Source organism: Taeniopygia guttata, chromosome 3 (genome assembly GCF_048771995.1).
Source record: "Taeniopygia guttata chromosome 3, bTaeGut7.mat, whole genome shotgun sequence".
Taxonomy (NCBI): Eukaryota; Metazoa; Chordata; class Aves; order Passeriformes; family Estrildidae; genus Taeniopygia; species Taeniopygia guttata.
This window is the reverse complement of record NC_133027.1, coordinates 111,534,430-111,554,957: the sequence shown is the minus strand read 5'-3', so window position 1 is coordinate 111,554,957 and position 20,528 is coordinate 111,534,430.

The window sequence follows — 20,528 nt, the reverse complement described above, 5'->3', positions numbered from 1 at the left end:
CATTGGTGTGGGCTCTGGCCAAGCCCTGGTCTGGGGACTTTTGGAAGTGTGCCACCAGATGTTTCTGCACAGGAAGATACCCAAGTCATTCTGACTTGCTGATCTGGGTCTGTAAAAGCTGGACCCTTCTGCAGCAATTTAGGAGTGGATGCATTGGTAGGACCTCCCAATTCCTGGGAAAATTCTCCAAATTGTCACTGTAGCAGGGTCTCCCCAGCAGCTTGTAGATCTGGGTGGTGGTAATGTGTTAGAACAATTGGTGATGTAACTTTTTCAGTCACTATTCTATTTCTCATATAATAATTATTTTGTATCTTACTTATTTTGTATGTTGCTGGAACCGAGTGCATAGTAACCTTATTAATTTATTAAATGTATAATTTTATTTCTGTGTTGCCTTAATATTAATAGTAAAAAAAGGGCATTATTTCCATTGGTGTCTGTGATCTTCCTGTCGCACCCATCAACTGCCAAAACAGGTCTTACTGAAGGTTTTTGCTTAAATTCACTGTCTTATTCACCTGTTTTTGGCAGACCAGTGTTGAAGAAGCTATGCAGGGACATATAATACCAAGCAGAGAGAGTGATAAATCTCTCTGAGGAAAAAGGAGATCAAGAAAACATGGGAGGACAAGGAGCAGCATCCACTGCCCCAAACATTGCTGTAAAATCTTACTGATACCTTTTTTTGTGGACTGCCTTTGTTCCCAGCCTGGCTGGACCATCACTCCAATCACACTAACCTATGACACTGCTGCAGCCCCCCTTGCACAGCTAGGACTGAATTTCAATTCTAGCTCCCTCAATGAACTGCCAGTGTTGCTGTGACAATTATTCTGTAGCTTATTGAAAAGGGAAGAGTCACAGTTAATTCAAAGAAAATGAATATATGAAATATTTACATCTGCCTTTTCTTTTGTTATTGCTAATTTTTGTTGTTGTTTTTCCTTATAAGCAGCAAACAAAATGCTCTGTTTTTGAAAGAACAGATTGGATTTCCATATCAGGGATGCTTTATATAATTATAAATAGTCATAGGGAAAAATATTTATAAATCCAACCTTCACAAAAGAACAACACAGAGGATCAGCTGAAGCCAAACATATATGAAGTTTTGCATTATGTAATCGTAAAACGCTCCTACTGAAATGTTTTATCGATTGCTCAATAATGAAGGAACAAGACCAGGCTTCCAAAAACGCAGCACCAAATCTATATGGACAGATAAATATAATTGATTCCTTTCATTGGGGAGTGTTAACACAGGAAAATACTAGGTTATCTGCGAGGAGCAGTCTGAATGCTCAGATTGGTATTCAGTAAAAGCTCTGTGTGGTACCAGCACTCCAAGGAGGCTGTTTCATATTTTCAGTCTTATCTGTCAACAGCTCTGCATAATCCTCAACAGGTGGATCAATAAGAGCCAAAGGTATTGTGTTACAGTGTGATAATTCCTCAGAAAAGGTAGCGTGTGTTTAGGCTTCTTTGATAGCATTGATGTCAGTGGGTGAACTAAGAGGTAATAATTATCCCTCCCTCAAACAATGATTATTTAAAAGTTCTCATGGATTGGCAATATGCAAAGCACAGAACTTTTGGAGGTGAGGGGCTGAGGAGCAGGTACCTGCACAGTCCCTTTGGCTCCAAGGTGCCCCATCATGGCCAGGGAGACTTCTGGCATGTGTTGTCACTGAACTCATGTCCCTGTAACCATGAAGATCAGTAAACTAACCCTGAAGTTAATTTTGACCCTTCTCCTCTGAAAATCCTTATTCCATACACTTCTGCCAGTATCCTGGATAACCTTCCCCAGCAGTCAGGGACCATGAGATGTGGTGGATGATGCTTTGTCCCTTTTGCAGAGGTAAAATATCCACTTGCATTGATCCACCCATTGCTTTTTTAGGCTTGTCTCAGTCATGTGACAAACCACTCTATGAGGAATTATGAAATCCTCAGGTTCATTTAGGAGCTGCAGTGTCCTGTAGTGTAAAGCACAGAGTTTGCTGCTGAATGATAGATATGGTGAAATAGAGTACTCAGATTTGAATGTGTCCACTTATTTTATGATATAAGACTTTATTTTTAAGAACTTTCAGGTTCCCCCATACTTACTTAAACAAAGGAGACAACTTTACAGATAAAAATAAACTTATTCAGTGCTGACCATAAAAAATAATGAAATTGACAGCAAATTGAGTGCCAACATTTTTCAGACTGGGGTTCCAAACAAGAGCAGAGCAAGATGGTCCAACTTCAGACAGACAGCAGGGAAAGGGAAGCAAAATCCTTGTACCAAGGAAAATATCACAACACTGTCCAGAGAAGCCTGGGGAAAAATTATACAATCTGGACAGAGTCGAGTTGTGCTGTCTGAGACAGTTTAAAGAAAAATCCATTCCTGTACTCTCCAAAACACAAGATGGAGTGATTCTGGCACCTTGCTCCCAGCCAAGGCGAGGCAGCACCAGAAGATCTGGTCCCCAGCCAGCACTGGTGCAGTGAGAGCAAAGCCAGCTTCCCAATGTGAAATTCTACCCTCTTCCAACAAGAGCATGAATCCCTTCTGGCACACTTCTTCCCCATCCTTCAGGGTGAGATCTTTTAATCCTAAATCATCTGATATGGAGGATGAGGAGCTGGGCATTCTGCAACAGCAGGAAAAGATTTTATCCCTGTTGAGATTTCAGGTTTATATTAATTATTAATATCTAGATTAACATCTTGTTGACACTGCATATTTTTTATCCCTTTTTTTACTACCATTTTTTTTTGCCAGCTGTTTAGTTTAATTAAAGCTCCCCAGCATGGGTTTCCCCCTGAAAGTATTCAGTGATGCCTTGAGGTCTTTTGACAAGCCAAGTATTAATATCTCTAAATTAAGCTGGGTGCCTGCCTGCTCTTTTGTCTCAGGGAATGGTGGGTTTCCTGTGCTCCCCCTGTCCCATCAATTCACTCCCTATCCCTCTGAAGACAGACATGGCAGCACAAAACCTTCATCTGTTCCTTGGTGCCCAAGGACTGCACCCAGAGGTGCCGAGGAAGAAGCTACAAGTTTTCCAGCAGAGAGAAGACATTTTAATATGCAAATCTCTTCCTAAGAAGCTGTGATGTGGCCAAACACCCAAGGGATAATCTGGTTTGTCTACCAGTTTTTTAGAAAGCAAACACACAGAGGAAAAACCTTGCTCTTGATGTATGCATCTATTTACAGATTTAATACCAGCAAAGCTAGTGAGCAAGTGAGCACCCACCCCAAAGGTCAGAGCCACCCTGTTCCCTTCTCCCTGCCTTTCCTTTCTGAAGTTTTCCTTATTCCCACATTTATAAGTTCCCCTGAAAAAGAACAGAGCTGTCTCCTTCTGTGATTGAAATGCTAGAAAAAGCCTTTGGTTCCTCAAAATCTAATAACCAATGTGCTGGGGTTGGTTCTCTCCTCATCCTTCCTCAACAGCGCATTAAAGAGAGAGAAACAATTCTTGTCTTCGCTTGCTGCACCTGTTATTGTGAACATGTGGAATGAGTTATGGAGATTTGTTACCAAAGGGTGTTTTTTTAATTAGCTGATGATGATTATGTTTGGATTGGTGGACCAATTAGGTCCAGGTGTATTGTAACTGTCTATAAAAGCAATGGGTATCTTAATAATGATACACATAATAATATAATATAATATAATATAATATAATATAATATAATATAATATAATATAATATAATATAATATAATATAATATAATATAATATAATATAATATAATATAATATAATATAATATAATATAATATAATATAATATAATATAATGTAATATAATATAATATAATATAATATAATATAATATAATATAATATAATATAATATAATATAATATAATATAATATAATATAATATAATATAATATAATATAATATAATATAATATAATATAATATAATGTAATATAATATAATATATAGTTATATATAATAATAATATAATAATTATGATATAATAATAGACTAAAGAGATTGATCGGCCTTCTGTGAATCATGGAGTCAACGCTAATTTTTACCCGGCCAGGGGCCCGATGTTGCAGCGACAGGTTCCACCCTGAAAGCAAGGGCTTGCTAAAAACTGTCTCTACTGCCAGCTGTAGCCTTTTACTTTTCTGTCCACACAGTGCAAATTCATTAACAGTCCCATAGATGCCTTTTCCCAAAGCTGTGACATCATTGTCACCAAGCCATTAGCATTTCGTAGGACTTTGTTGGGGTATTGGCATTCAAAGACTTTTGGTTATGCCTATGAAACTCAAGGGTGTTTTACCCAGCCCACAGGCACCTGCTGGCTGGAGCAATCTGTGTACGAGCTTTGCTCACTCTTAAATTTCTTTTTTGGCTTAATTTAAACTGATGGCTCAAGTAATGGGCATTTTCAGGAAGCCTTGCAAAGCTCTGTGAGCAATGACAGCACAAGGGGGAGAGAGCCCAAAAGAAGGGTGTGTAGTACAGAAAACCTAAGAGCAAAAAGTGACACAACTCTACACAGCTCTACCTCTTTATAATGATGAAAAAGTTAGTTAAAATATTTGTAAGCCTAGAAAGAGCAGTTTCAAAATTAATGACCTATTTTGCCATAAAATGAGGAACATGATGTAATATTTTGCAAATGTTTGCAAATATTTTGCTGAAGAGCTGTGTAGGCATCTGCTTACTGGGTATGTGTGGCAGTCTTTTTTGAAAATACAAGGCAAATTCCTCTAATACCTTCTTATGTGAGAGAGCTTTCTGCCTGCTTTTATTTGTTGCTGTTGCCATTCTTTTAAGGCATCCTGCAGTGCAGGAGGAAAAAGGCTCAGATTTGTCAAGGTGGTGATGGCAAAGCATAATGTGGCCATGCTGCAGCCTATTTGTGCTCCTTAATGCTTCAGAGATTTCCACGTGAAGTGAATCATGCCAGAATAATAATGCCACATCTTGCAATTCATTCTCATCAGTTTTAATGAAGATAAAGAGGCTCACTTTTTGAATCCATTTGTGCTTAACAAATTAAACATGCTGCTGAATGGTGCATGTGTACAGAATATTTGTCCATATAGTGTTCATTTAGGGGGCAAGTTAACTAAGCTTGCTTGTTCCTATATATTTTTATTTTTGAAATTCATCCTGTGAATTTTCTGCCTTAAGAAGGCGTCACAGCTATACAGTTGGTTCTGATCTTGTCCTCTGCTTATCTGAAGTTATTGTTAATCATTTTACTCCTATTTTTGATGTTGCAGCATTGCGTTGCTTTGAGAAAGTATTTTTGGAGTCCAGCAGCCTGAAGAACTGAGTGAGAGGGAGCAGAGGGTAAAAAGGAAAATAGGAAAATCTCCCTTATTTACCACAGCAGCAAAATCCACCACCAATCAACAGGTCTCACCTACAGGCAGCTCCCCATCTCCTTCCTGAAGCTTCATTTCATGACCCTGTGTCTACTGATTGCTACCAGAGCGCAGCAGCCACCTGGGAATGGGTGAACTTCCCAGCGTGTCAGGGAAGTTGGCAGGTTGCTCAGCTCTGTTATGAGGAGATGCTATGGAGAAGCTTAGGGATTTCCAGAGCAATCCCTAGTTTGGGGTGGCTCTGTGTGGTGGAAAAGTCTCTCCTCCAACCCGTGCTTCCAAAGAAAGGCTCAGCAGTCTCTGTTGTCCGGTCTCAAGGCAGTTTATTGCAAATTATCTAAAAGATTTTCTCCTTGAGCTGCTGTGGTTTGCTCACAGCTCAGGCAGAGGCACACACACACCCTGACATCCTCTCTGACTCCCGACTGCTTCTTCTCTCCCCGCCCAGGGCTGCTGCTGTCTTTTATATGGTACATTCCGTGTTACATGGTTACAGTTTTTCCCCAATGCCCATTACCTGTATTAAATGGTGCTTTTCTACTCTAAACCAATCTGTGAGTGCCAACATCACCAAGAACATGGAGGGAAGGAAGAAGAAAGAGGGAGGACAGGGCAGGCCCAAATCCCTCCATCTTAGAACTTCTGACCCCCATGTACAAAACCTAAAACCCTCCTGTACAGCATTCAAAAATTCTTCCCTTTACTTTGTGACTACTTCTACTGTAATATCTAAACTTTTGTGACTTCTTGTTCTTCCTGCCAGATTGGTAAATCATTCCATGGCTCAAATCCAAAATCACAGCTGTTTCCAGCTGCCTGCCAGGGTCTCAAATGCTTCTGACCTGGACCCAGAACATCCAAAAATGTCTGAGGGACATTTTGAGTTCCAACAAGGGATGACATCAATTTTGCCTCAAGAAACACAAAGAAAAGCAAGCAATATCTGTTACATTAAACACTTTCATTCTGCAAACTGCTGAAAATAAACACAAGAAAGGAGGTCAACTAACACTTTAATAAGATTAATTTCCACAATAAACTGTTCTTCAGCAAATAGCCAGGGAACGGTTCCAAATACTTGGTTGTCTGGACCTGTGACTTTGGATAAAATATAAAAGAGAAACGGAAAAACAAATGGGCAACAACTTTTGAGCTGTGCTGGGAAATTGTATTTACTACTGCAATCTGGGCAGCAAGGCAGAAGCAAGAGGACCATCCAGATGTGCCCCCAGAGAAGCTGTGCAATGGAACATGCAGAGTTACCATGATGTAAATCCCCACTTGCTTTTTCTGTCACAGGGAGTAAATGGCTATAGGAACCACCAGGTGATACTTGATTTTGGCACTAAGTAATGCCACGCAACTCAACATGGATCTCTCTATGGTAACTTTTGACTTCTAGACACTGAATGGTGCAAAAAATGCTATTTAATTTTTCCTTTCTTATTCTCTAAAGAAAATGAGAGTTCCCTGATTCAGCTGTCTGTTAATTTGAAGGGTGACCCAAATATCTCCTGGAAGACAGGAGACAAAGAGGGAATCATTGAATATCCTGAGTTGGAAGGGACCCACAAGGGTGATCAAGTCCAACTCCTGACTGTGCAGGGAGCGAGCCCAAAACCCCACCATAGGCCTGAGAGTATTGTCCAAAACTTCTGAAAATCTGCCAGACTTGGTCCTGTGAACAGTTCCCTGGGGAGCCTCTTTCAGTGCTCAGACCTTTCACCATCCTCGTGCACCTCCTTTGGGTGCTCAAAAGACTTGAACAGCTCAGCTTTCATTTTCTTTTGTTATGAAGGGCATATCCTCTATTCTTGTAGACAAAAAAGTATGTGCAAATGGCAGAAAGGAGAAATTACAACACTGATGCCAGAAAATTCAGTTTTCCCCTCTGCTTCTGTCTTTTTTCTTGTAGCTTTGTTGCTGAAGAAAGGTAAGCACAGTAGGTGTTAATAACAGTCACTCAAAGCCTTGGACCAGTTGTATCATCATCTGTCTGTTCAAAATATTTCAAAGTTTGTTTTGGTCATGGACTCACAGCAGTTGATTAAAAAAAAAAAAGCCCTGATTTGGCTGCCAGAGTTAAGCTGCTACCAACAAGAAGCAGAAGAGGAGGTACGAGAGGAGAAAGGACAGGCAGGTGAGCAACAGGGCCACAAGTGTCCCAGAAATTGACTTCAAATATTGAAACATATTCAAGGGTGCTGACTTACAGCAATTTACACTTATTTCTAGGGGATGCTTTGAAACACCATCCATTAGCAGCACAGGCAGCATTTGCAATTAGGATACAGAGGTGGGAACTCTGGCACCACAGGGTGAATTTCAAAAATAAAATCAACACCCCATTCAACAAAGACAGATTTTTGTGGCCACAAGGAATCTTTAGCCTGCTCTTTTTTTTTTCTTTCTTAATTACACCATGAAAAGAGTGAATATCTTATTTCGTTCAGAGATATATTTTTATTCCCACTGCGAGGGCCCAAATTCATGAATCCCAGCAGCCTTTTCTGCCTTTGTGCTGCTTTGTGTTGTCATTACAATACCACTGCCAATTTACTCTTTTAAATCCCAAAGCTGTATGTCTTGAAAAAAAACATCATAAATTTGTCTGGGAGGAGGCACAAGTCAGAGTCATCTAAGAAAAGTCTGTTAATCCCTTCTTTCTCCAGAGATAAATCCATAGCAATTGAACTGCATTGCCACCTGCACTTCTCCCTCTGTTTTGGTGCAGACTTTACAGAAATACTGTCAACAATAACACAGTTGGAACAGATATTTGCTGCCAGATCCTCGCCTCTCCTGACAACAATTTACCAGTGTGGACACTGAAGAATTGACTGCAGAATTGAAGAACTGACTCTAGAATCAGCTTTAACACATTCATAGTGGCATCTCCTGGAAGCTCTGGGACAGGTCAGGAAAACTTTTCTAGGATATATTACAGACACTGCCAACTCAGTAGAGTTGTCTCTATGAAGAGGAACTATGGAAAAGGAGTATTTGATGAGAATTTTGGAGTGAAAATACTCTCCCATATTTTCACTTTAAAAAAAAATCTTAAAATTGTATCAGATTTTAGTTGTTGTAAATATTAGAGAGGGAAGTTAGGAAAAAAGAGAGCATAACAAAGACATTCCCTACAGGTAGCCAAACAGTGTATCTTGTGAGGGTTGTATCTTGTGAAGAAGAAGAGGGTTTAAAATAAAATCCAATTTTGTATTTTGTGTAATACAGAGCAGGTGTCTGGACTGTGATTGGACTAAAGAAAAAAAGGGAAATTAAAGTAAATTTGCAGGTAGGTGTAACAGACTTTTTTGCGGGCAAGAGCTGCTATTCAAGGTCAGTGATAAATAACTCATGTCTAGAAGACAACAGAGAACATGCAGGACTGGAGAAAAAATTCAATTTTGGGCAGAAGGTGACACATCCAGCCAATATGGGTATTATGAAATGATGGTAAGAACAAGGACTATGTTCATCCATCATCCCTGGGGAGAAAAAGATTGAAGAAAAAAGATCAAAGCCAAGATGTCTCTTTGTACTGTAAGAGCCTCCATTTTAGACCCTCTGCCATCCATAGGATATTTGTTTTGGCAGAAGAGGACCACAACTCATCATGGAAAAAAATTTCCTACTTGATTAATCTGTCCAGAGAGTCAATTGTTCATCTACTGAATATGTGAGAGCCTGAGGGGCAGGGAGGTCCTCAGGATGAGAGGAAGATGAATCACCTAAAAGGGAGCATTGCCCTAAAGATTGTGTAAGGACATGAGACACTAGCACAAGAAAAGAAAAGGAGAAAGTTGAAATACATGTGAAAACAAATGTTTTAGAAGGATTGGAAAGATCGAGAAGAGAAGACAAAGTGAAAAATGCAGTTTTGGAGGAGATGAGGCACAAATGTCTGTCAGAGAATACAAAACTCCAGTGGGTGGATCAGATACTCATGACAGAAAAGTAAAACCAGCCAAAACAAGTGATGAAGGGGAGCTTAGATCTTCCAAGAGCACCGAGCTATTCACTGGAGTATTGAGATGCTTTGAACAAAGGATACAGTCAGAATGGTGTTGAAAAGGGCCAGAAAGGAGGTAGGAATGAAGTCAAAGGCCAAAGAAAAATGACACACAATGTGGTGCTGGTGGAGACCATAGGAGGATGTGTTTCCTGTGGAGGGAATTGCCAGCAAAGCAAGGAGTGGCAAATTTTAACATACATATGTAGAACTTTGATGGGGCAAAGGGCAAAACCACAAGTCTTGGATTTACTCTCTTCTGGTCCTCTGTTTTCCTAAGCAGCCATGACAGGTTATCCAGGAGGCTTGACATTACTGCACTCTTTATGGCCATTGCAATGAAAAACTGCTGGAGTTTTCAAGAAGCTGTCCTGCCATCGTCCTGCAATGAGACAATTTAAAAAGTGTTGATTTTTCTGTCTGCTAATTTTATCCAGGCTTAATTAAAAGCAACCACAGAGAGCAAGAGACTCAGAGAGAAGACAAGAGGGAGGAAAAATAAAATTATTTGGCTTCACATTCCAGGGACCCAAGCACAATTTGGCAACTAACTGAGGCTCATGAGAAATTTTTAATTTTTTTTTTTCTTTCTGAATTATATGTACTGGGTTTATAATTACAGAGATCCAGATCCTTGGCATTGTCATATCCAGCAAGTCTCATTACTTATCTTGCAGGAAGTACATGGCTGTTAATACTAATTCCATAATGACAGTGGAGCAGTGAAGTCAAATTTAATAGTTCCTCAGTTAATCATTAAAATTCCCCTATCTCTGTGGATATTGGATCTTCTAATATTTCCATGCAATGCTGTTGTGGGTAATAAACGAGATGGCAAAAGGGGCTTTTTAATGTGTTATCATCCCATGGAGGCCAATAAGGCTACCTCAGTCCTGGCTCAGAAATGTTGGAGTGGGCTGTGCAAGCCAATTCCTTTCTGCGACAGTTCTCTGGGAAAAATCTATTTTGACATATTCACGAGATATTGAAAGGTCAAAGATGGAGAAGCAAATACCAGATAGCCAGAGCACATGGCATGTGTCTCAGTTTAGAGACAAATTTTGGAGAAAAACGCTCTGGAATGAGCGTTGTTTTCTCAAGAGAAGGGATTCAGTAATCTCCTTTTTCTGCCAATGAAAGAAATGAATACCAGTGGGTGAAAGTGAAAAAATCCCAACTGTTTATTAACAAACAAGGTGCCTGCACAGCACAGGAGAAAAGAGTGAATAAATTCTAGATATTGAACTTTCAGAACCTTACCCCCACAGCAAAACAAAAAAACTAAAAATGCCCAGGGAAGAAAAACACACTGGCTGCTGCGTGGTTGGGAAGGAAAAGCGGTGGCTTTTCCTTTGTCTCAGGGAAGGGAAAAAGGAGTTCATGCAGCAGCTCAGGCAAAACAGATGGGAACCTGTTGAACTTTTGGTGTTGGTCTCCTCCTCACAGCAGACAAAGCTGGTGGATTTTGGTGTCCTTTCTCTTGTTGGTTCAGCTTTTCCCAAGGTCTTGGGCTGGCTGGATCGGCCCCTGATGTTCCCCCTGCAGATTCCAGGGCACAGATCCCCTTCCAGTATTTAAAAATGCATTTAAATGCCAGTTAAGCATCCACTGAGACCAGCAGTCATACTTTGGTTTTGTCACCACATTTCTGGCTGATACAGCATTGAGTGCATTGCATATTCCCCAAAATAACAATACACTGCAGATCCCACAAAATAAGGATAGCAAGAAGGATGGGAAGAGAGATGTGGTGTTAAAGGACTAGGATGATGGGTTTGAAATCTTTTTGGTCTCTGGGTGTTTGAACAGGGTGTGAAGTTATCAATAGCAATCAGAAAACATCGGCTATGTTTGATGCTTCACTTATGGCTCAATATCTAAAATGGAAAGACTGATTGGTTTCGGAACACGTTGTAATCAATATGGCATATCTGATGAATATTGCAGCTAATTAGCCGTGACTTGGTTGTTTAGTGTTTCAAATGAGGAAAATTATCATGTCAATGCTCTAATTCCATAAGAAGAGAATTATTGCCTTATTTTCTGGTATTTGTTTTTGGTTTATGCATGTACATCTTTATTTCTGTATCTGCGTATGCTTTTTGCTTTAGTGAATATGTGTTTTTGCAAGCTCATGTTGAGCAGAATTTGTCTCTGAGTCAAAATTGACAGAAAAAGCTTAATCTGCAGTAAGAACTCTTATATTTGGTTTTTTTGTTGTTTTTTTTTTTTTTTTCTTGCAGGGTTTTAAAAGGAGAACAGATTACTTGCACAGAGCATGGTCATCATACTCCAGCAGCAGGGAGCAGTGCTGTTAGCTTGCTTTCAGCACTGTCTTTGCAAGTGTCCATGCAGCCTCCAGCACTCACACCATCTGTCACCAACCACAGCTACACACAGACAATGTCTTCAAGCCCAAACTAACCATTTCTTAGGATTTTTTTATGTGCTACAATATTTTAATGCCACTATAAAGTGTCCTACAGCAATGTGATTGATGAGCACATGCCTCATGCCCGGAGTGATCCTGTCACTCCTGAGGCTGTTGGATGAGCAGGGGGTGTCTTGTGGCCTCTTTGATTAGTTGACCCTCCAGTGCACACCAGGGATGCCCCAAGGAGATCTGTGCCCACTAAAGATGTTACCTCTCCCTGCAGGGAGGTGTGCTGATGAAACAGCATGCAGGACTGAAGTGCATCCTGACATCATGGGTTCTGTCAGGGTTAGGGGCAGAGCTAGATGCCCCAAATCAGAACTTTCACAAATTTCAATTGCTAAACCCCAAATAATCCTGATCAGGACTACGTGATCCAGAAGAACACAATATCTCTGATGCTCCCAATGGGACACCAACAATGCTGGGTCCTTCCTAAGTATCATCCACTTTTTGAGATGCCTCTGTCAGAGCAAGGGGTAGACCTGCCTCTCTCCTGTAGAGTTCACAGAGAGGAGAGCGAGTTCCAGCTCAGGGGATTCACCAAGGCCATTCCACCTAACCAGGTTGTCATCTATGCTGGGGTGTGGATGTCTGAGGGAGCTTTGCTTGCACTGTGAGGTGAAGGTGTCCCAGGACTCATCCTGGATGCACTCACATGTCCATGTGGATGACCCTCTGGGTCCTACTTCACCACAGTTCCTGGGATCCAGAGGGTCCTGGAGTGGCCAACCACTTACCCAGGTTCAAAGATGGATATGGCTTTTCCTTGCATGAATGATAGGCCAACTGAAGAGACCAAGTGAAGAATGGACCCAGGGAGATGTACAAAGGTGAGTTCCCCAATCCCTGGCCTTCTCTGCTCTTCTAGCCTTTAAAAACACTGCACAAATCCTACCCTGTAGGAAGACTTGGAAAAGGAAAATCGAAAGCAGTAAAGAAAATGACAAAAAGGGTTTCTAAACATTTAAATGTCAAAATTTGGGATAGTCCAATTACTTTGCAGCAGAACATTGGAGCTTTTGAGTGGCTTCTGGTGTTATTCAAATGTGCATCAGGCTATTGGGGCATCTAATCAGGGGCTTTCTAATTGTGATAATGTTGCTCTGAGAAGCAGTGGTCTCTCAGAGACCACAACAATCTTTGAGGTAAGCAAAGAGAGGAACTTGCCAAAAGAAAGGGGTTGTCATAGCTCCCTGAGAAGCAGATGAAGTTAGATTTTCCCTCATTTCAAAATGGAATTCCTTCACCCACAGGTAACCAGGATGGAGCCTGAATCATGAACAGTGGACATGGGCCCTGATGAGATGATGGCCACTTCCAAATATTGCTTTCATTGTAATGGCTTGGAAATCCTGTGAAGTTGTGGAAGGTTTTTTTTTTCCTCTGACAGATTCAGACTTTTTAAAGAGGGTTTCTTTAAACAATTGGCCACTTTTCCCTCTTCTCTTCTCTTCTCTTCTCTTCTCTTCTCTTCTCTTCTCTTCTCTTCTCTTCTCTTCTCTTCTCTTCTCTTCTCTTCTCTTCTCTTCTCTTCTCTTCTCTTCTCTTCTCTTCTCTTCTCTTCTCTTCTCTTCTCTTCTCTTCTCTTCTCTTCTCTTCTCTTCTCTTCTCTTCTCTCTTCTCTCTTCTCTCTTCTCTCTTCTCTCTTCTCTCTTCTCTCTTCTCTCTTCTCTCTTCTCTCTTCTCTCTTCTCTCTTCTCTCTTCTCTCTTCTCTCTTCTCTCTTCTCTCTTTTCTCTTTTCTCTTTTCTCTTTTCTCTTTTCTCTTTTCTCTTTTCTCTTCTCCACTGAGTTCCAAACCCGTTGCCATAGGCAGGGACACCTTCCACCAGTATAGGTTGTTCAAATACCCATCTAAATTTTCCTCTTGAGATCTTTCTGATTTCTGCAGTTTTGATAAGAATTAAATCATCAAAATTGCCAAGTAGTTTTATTTGCAGATATTGATTCCTGGAGAGGCAGGAAGTTTATATTTGAATGATGGATTGGCACATCATTAGCTCTGATTGAGATGACATCTTTAAATGAATACTGTCATCTAGCACTTAATTAGAGATGACTTAGTTATTTTGCAAAGCATTTCATGTCAGGTTGGGTCCCTGATGAGCTTTGGAGCTTCTTGCAAGGGAGAACATGGAGAAGGTGGTACTATTTTGTCTGTATGTAGATGCATAAAAGCAACAGAAATTTGGAAAGGGGGATGTCACTGAGGCAAGAGAGCAGAGAAGGATTGAGAGGGGTATGAGACAACAGCCTCCATAGTACTGTTGGTCAGCAGTGTAACCACAAAACACAGATCCCCCAGCTGTGCAAAGACAAAGCATAGCTGAGAACTAATGAGGCATAATTAAAACAAAAATTATTGTGCAAATTAATTTCACACATAAACCCTGGCACAGTACACTGGAGTGCAGGCCTTGTAAGCTCAGTAAATGCCTGCACATTCACTGGCTTTCTCCAGGTTGAAAATGTTTCATTTACCTTCCAGAAAGCACACAAATGTGTTTTATTAGCCCAAGGCAAGGAGATAAATCATCCAGCAGAGTAAAAGCACGTCCAGCACAGGGCAGGAAGGATGCAGCATGGGAGTCTGTGGAGCACACAGCCCCTGATGCAGTGGTGGGAAGTGCTATCACACCCACAACATTGCTGCTGTACTTTCTGAGGTAAGTTTCCAGTTTTCATTGCAAATAGCTAAAGGTCTCCCTAGATCCCCATTAATTACATACAAATGAGTGTTCTCTGCAGCCTGGCCATATTTATTGCTAAAATTTGTTTGTGCCACTAGCCTTCCATATTTTCTTCCTCCTGGCATGTTTCTCTGCTGGTGTTGCATGGGCAGTTTTTCTTCTTCCTGGACCCCATGCCACAGGGAAAGTTCCAATCTTGATAGATATTAGACTAAAAACTTCTTAGAAATCAGCTGCAGAACATATTTTTTCTCTCTGCAGATCTAATGTCACGCCAGGGGGAGAAACAGACTCCAAATGCACCATGGTTTCTCCTGTATAATGTCAATTTGATATTGATTTCACTCCCTGGGGCCTGTTTCCTGAATGCAGGGACATGTGATGATACAGACCCTCCAGCAGAGCTACTCTGACCCCTCTACATCTTCCTCATGCTCTGTGCCAAAATAATGTATTGTGGTAGGAGGATTCCTCATACTTCATGGAGCTAGAGAATTGGCTAAGGCAATCTATGTAAATAAAAGAAAATAGAAGTGAACAAAATAAAATAAATAAAAAGTGGATGAAGAGGGTGAGCCTGGGCAAGGGGATGAGTGTTGAACTGAAGACATGCAGGTTCACAGGTCAAGAATGAGCTCCTGCATGGCTAAAGAGAGGTAGGAAATGAAGGACCAATGACTGCTGAGGAACAAGTTGTTTGATAAATTACTAGGTAAATTAAAATAATTATTCTACCCTTCCTATCCCTTGCTTTTCAGTAATGAAGTTTGATGCTAATGGAATCACCCATCCAATTTTTCCCCAACCTGTCCTGGAGGAGAAGAAGTGGAAAAGCACAATTAGGGAACCAGGGTAAAAACTAACTCCATGCATGGCTTCATCATGTGATGCCAAATTCTCTTCTTATGGATAGAGTAGGATTTTTTAACTTCTTTTTCAAAGAGACATGTTTTTCACAGTGCCACCCATCTCACCTTTGTGCAACCCAGACCCAAGAATGAAAGGAGCTCTCTGTATGTTGATAATTTTGTATAAATAAATTTAGGCTTTGAGAAAATTGGATAAAATGCAGTCATGTGTCCAGTGTAATGAGGCTGAGGGATGTCTTGCAAAGTCATGTTGTTCTTGCTGGTGATTCTGTGGTGCCATAGAGGTTTGCAGGGAGTGAACTAGCCAAAGACATATTTGCTATGTGACACATCCCTTCTTAATCCCATTCAGATCCCTCTGCGTTCCTGCAAAAAATGAAAAGCTTAACTGAAAATCATGAGATTAAATAAATAAATTAAAAGGGTGTAAAAAGCCAGGCAATAAATAAGCCACTAATTCTCACCTTTCTCCCAAGTGTTAGCATGAGTATGCAGGGACATGAAACTTGCTTGTACCACTCCTTGCACCCCCTTTCCCTTCAAGGTCAAGTATTCTCTCTAGAATATGTGAAATATTCAGACACACACACAAACCAGAAGAATTCAGAGGCTGTCAGCTTTCCTAAGTGATACAAACTTTGCTCTAATAGCAGCAGTAAGAGGGAGAGACTCCGCTGTTTTGATTCCCAGGCACAAGGAGTTTCTTGCTGATCTGGGACAGTAACTTCAGGTGCACTTCCTAAAGGATCCAAGTTCTCCGTGAGTCCTTCTGTCCTCTGAATTGAAGTCCTCCCACCTTGGTAGCAAAGTCTGTTTCAAAGGATGATTTTTATGGATGCCTGTCTTGGCTGCTGCAGCCCAAGTCCTGGAGGGGAAGCTGAGGATGTTTAACTGCAGGTGGAAGCTGGTGTTTATCAAGGGGATGTGGGAACATAGGGCATCCCTCTGGCTGCCCTGGAAGGCCTGGGACCCTGGCAGGTCAGGAACCCCCCTGGACAGAGCCCCCAGAGACACTGTCTGTGATCTCTGTCCATGGAAAAGAGTTTTCAATCTTACAGGATGAATTACAAGCTCTGAGTGTTTGATATAAGTAATAATTAAGTGTGGCACGGGTGCAAAAGTAAAATTTTAGGATTCTAGATTAGGGGTTCAAAGGGGACGAGATGGAGGAATTGGGTGTGTCTTGTCCTTTTTCTCCTTCTTCATGCCCTCCATGTTTCACTGCGGTGTTGGCATTTTTCTGTTGGTTCAGGCTGGGGACACACTGTCCAACGTAGGTGACAGATATTGGCACGTTATTGTAAATCCAGCACAGGTAGTTTGTGGTATTTAATGTTTGTAACATGCCACTGAGGGCAGAGCCCCACACGCCGCCCTGCAGGACAGAGCTGCGGCAGGGCAGCAGAACATGTTAGAGATAAACAGAATAAACAACCTTGAAACAGCACAGACCAATTATGGCTTCTGCTTTGGCAGCGGGGCTGACAGACAGAGACTTTCTACAATCTCAGAATCATCAATACCACAGATTCCAACAAGGGGATTCTTCTGGGCTGGAAGCGATGTGTTTATTGAGGGTTTTTTGCTATGAAGTGCTGCACCTTAACTGAAACAAGTCGCTTGTTTAAGCTTGGTTTTAGTTTCAGCTGACTGGAGACAGTGAGTGTTGGGCTGTGTCGACCAAGTGCCTGAAAAGTCAGCTTTTCTTTCCATATTGGCTTGAACAAGGTGCTGACCACCAGAGGCTCAGGCTCCTGATGAGATTCAGAGGATCGTGGAAATCCAGCATCACAGAGGCAGTGCAGGATTTGCAGATGTCTTTGGGACATCATCTCTTCCAAGCAGCTCCCTGGGGATAGGGGAATTAAGATATGAGTGTGCTATGTAGCAGTGCTGAACCAAAACAGGCATTTGCTGCCCACAGCCCCTCCTAACTCCCCATGGGAGCTTCTGCTTTCCTATGGCACTATTATTCTTTTAGCCATTTTTGGGAAGGCACCAAGCCCAAAAACATATCCCATCTTTAAGTCTTCTTTTCCTTGGGGTTCAGCAATGCAAGTCAGAGTTTTAGCAGGAGCAGTGTCAATCATTCTGTCTCTCTTTCTTGACATACAAGGCCAGTCATTGCAGGGAAGGTCTAGCAGGTCGTCTCCACCAGCAGAAAAAAATGCCTCATGAATTGGGTAATTCTGCTGAAGCAAAGGAGGCAATGCTTTATCTCAGTGCTGTTCTCTCCATCCACAACAAGGCTAAAACAGCAGGAGGCATTTTCATTGCTCACAGCTCCATCTCTCTTTTCTCTTCTTGGCTAAATAAAAGTGTCGTTGTTTTTGTTTTTGTGTTTATTTTTTTTTCCTTTTCACTCTTTGGAATCACACTGCTGGGGCTGCCACATGCTCTCCACAGCTGGATCAAAGTCTCTGTCTGCCACTGTGTACCACTGCCTCCCATTCCCAAGCACATGGGTATTTCCCCATCTCCCTCCCCCTCCAATTCTCCAGCATCCTGCTGAAATGTTGGCCTGAACTTTGGACAATGGTTGTTCTTTCAGAGCCCTCAGCTGTGAGATAGGATTAGTGGCTGGCTAGCTCAAGCTCCAGTGAGCTGCTGTGATGCTCACTGGGCTAAAAAATTTTAGTTTGCCCCACATCCAATTGTATGTTAATATAGTCAAGCAGAAAAAACCAAACCAAAACATGATCCAGGGCCCCCTTTGTGTCAGGAAAAGAAACAAGTGTGAAGGTCTGGCAGAATGTTTTCTCTGTCACAAGTTTTGTCACCCTTCCACTGAAGGCTACAGGGGACTACAGCCTTTATTTTTTTTCTGAAATTAAATTCTACTTTTTCCTCTTTTACTGTTTGTGCTAGGCTTGACTGGAAACAGCAACAAAACAACACTTAGAAGTGCATTTTGTTAACATGGTTTTTAAAACTTCCGTTTCTGTTTTTAGCTCATGATAGAAATCAACTTCACCACAGAGTCCTGTTTATTCTCTGACACCTGCTCTCGTGTCATAATATTGTTCTGCTATAAAGTTTCTCAATAAAATCTAGTGTACATTATTACATATTCTATGTTATACATGGGGATTGCATATATAGCTATCCTGGGAGTTTTCTTTGAAATGTGATAGATACTACATGACATTTTATAGAGAATTTTGTAAAATTTTATAAGTGGATATACTGCCAAAAAAAAAAAATCTAAAATTACATACTATATGTGCAATAGATACATACAAGATATAAAATACAGCCTATAGTAAAACTTATCCCAATTTTGTATCACACATCATATAATATAAACATAATAATAAACATCATAATAATATAAACTATAAACTATATATAGCAGATGATGGGTAGTTAATGTATTTTGGACTGTATAGTGTATGTTATTACATACTGTATGTGTACTACACCTAATTTAATTAGATAAAATGTGTGCTCTATAGAAAGCTCATTCTATCAAGCTTGGGTTTACATAACCCCTAAACACAGGTAAAAGCTGTAAGGTAAAGTCAATATTTGCATAAAAAGTGTTTTGTATTACGTAAAGGAAACCATCGGGGTGTCATTTAACATGGAGATAATATATAGCAGCAGTCTACTACAAATACTGTTGTTTAGAACACATATTATAGATAACATATAAGCTATGTAATATTTAATATTCAATGTATATGTAGCTACATATACACTAGCACAATAGTGGTATTTTATATAAGATAAATGTAACTTGGGATAGAACTGCACACAACAGTAGTATATAATAACAGTATAATATATAACAGTAGTATTATGTAGTATACAATTCCTATGCTTTTCTATTGTATACTACTCCTTTATATCATATATTATATTTGTGCCATACCATATAGGAATTATATCATAATATGTTGTTTATCTAGTAAATGCCATTAGCAAGATACAATACATTACATAATGAAACATAATATATCTTCTTATCATAATGAACTATAATGAATCTTATACTACACAAACTATTTACTGTAAACAAAACACATAACATTTTCTTTGACTGGGGGAAAGAGGTAATCAATGTCTGCTCAGCACCTGGCTTCTAATTTCCCTTTTCTGCAGAAAAAAAATAAACACACTGCTCTGGTGTGGGGTGCTGTGAAGGGCACATCGAGCAGAGAGGGGATTTTTAATTTCACCATGCCCATTTGTGTACTTCTGGATTTGTGGGTCTCTGCTCCATGTTTCAACTGTCTTGTGATTTGATCACTTCTTCTCTCTTCCTGCTTTTATTTCAAAACAATTTCCTGACTTGCTGTTGCGACATAGTTTAAAAATATATTAAAGTCTTATAATTTAGGCTTACATTTCCCATCCAGAAGGACAGTTCTGCCAAGGAGGTACTTGGAAATTGGTGTAAAATAAGTAGGACTTGTACATACAGGGCAAAAGCCAAAGAGGTTCTCTGGCCTGTGCAACAGCACTGAGACCCAGACTTGCACTGAAAATTATTTTACAAAGCTGGTTCTGTGTTTTCCTGGGGAAAACCAGGAAGATCTTGGTGACTATTTTTAATAGGTGAGGTGTGTCTAGTTGCAAATGCCAACCACATTTTCCATCATCAACCAAGTGCCTGGACTTGCTCTTCTACCAAGGAATGGGTGATGCTCAACAGGGTTAAACTGGAAGAAAATTTCACCTGTGTAATGCAAATAGAGGCAGCCCCCCCAAACCATGAGCCCTGAGCTGCCACCAGATGGAGTAACCTCCCCAACCCTCCTCCACCATCTGTATTTTTATCAGGAATAATTTTTTTTTTTCCCTGAAGGAATTCATTATGATAAATATTTTATCATTGAATTCTGAAACAGTTAATAGTGATTTGACATTTACTTTAAGGAGTTCCTGATAATTTTAGTGGAGTGAGAAATTAGGGTATTTAAATGTCTCTGGACACTTTTACTTCAGTTAAAAAAAAAAAAAAGAGAGAAAAGAAAGAAGCCCAGCCTCAAGACTAATTAAAATCCCAAAACAAAGCTTTTACCTTACAAAGAAACCAAGGTCATAATGTCCCCTTTAGAAGCTGCTGTGTGAGGGTGCTAGGGAGAGGAATAAAAGCCAATTTAAAAATGTACATAACCCTCTGAGGATATTCACATAGAAATCCTGAAAGGT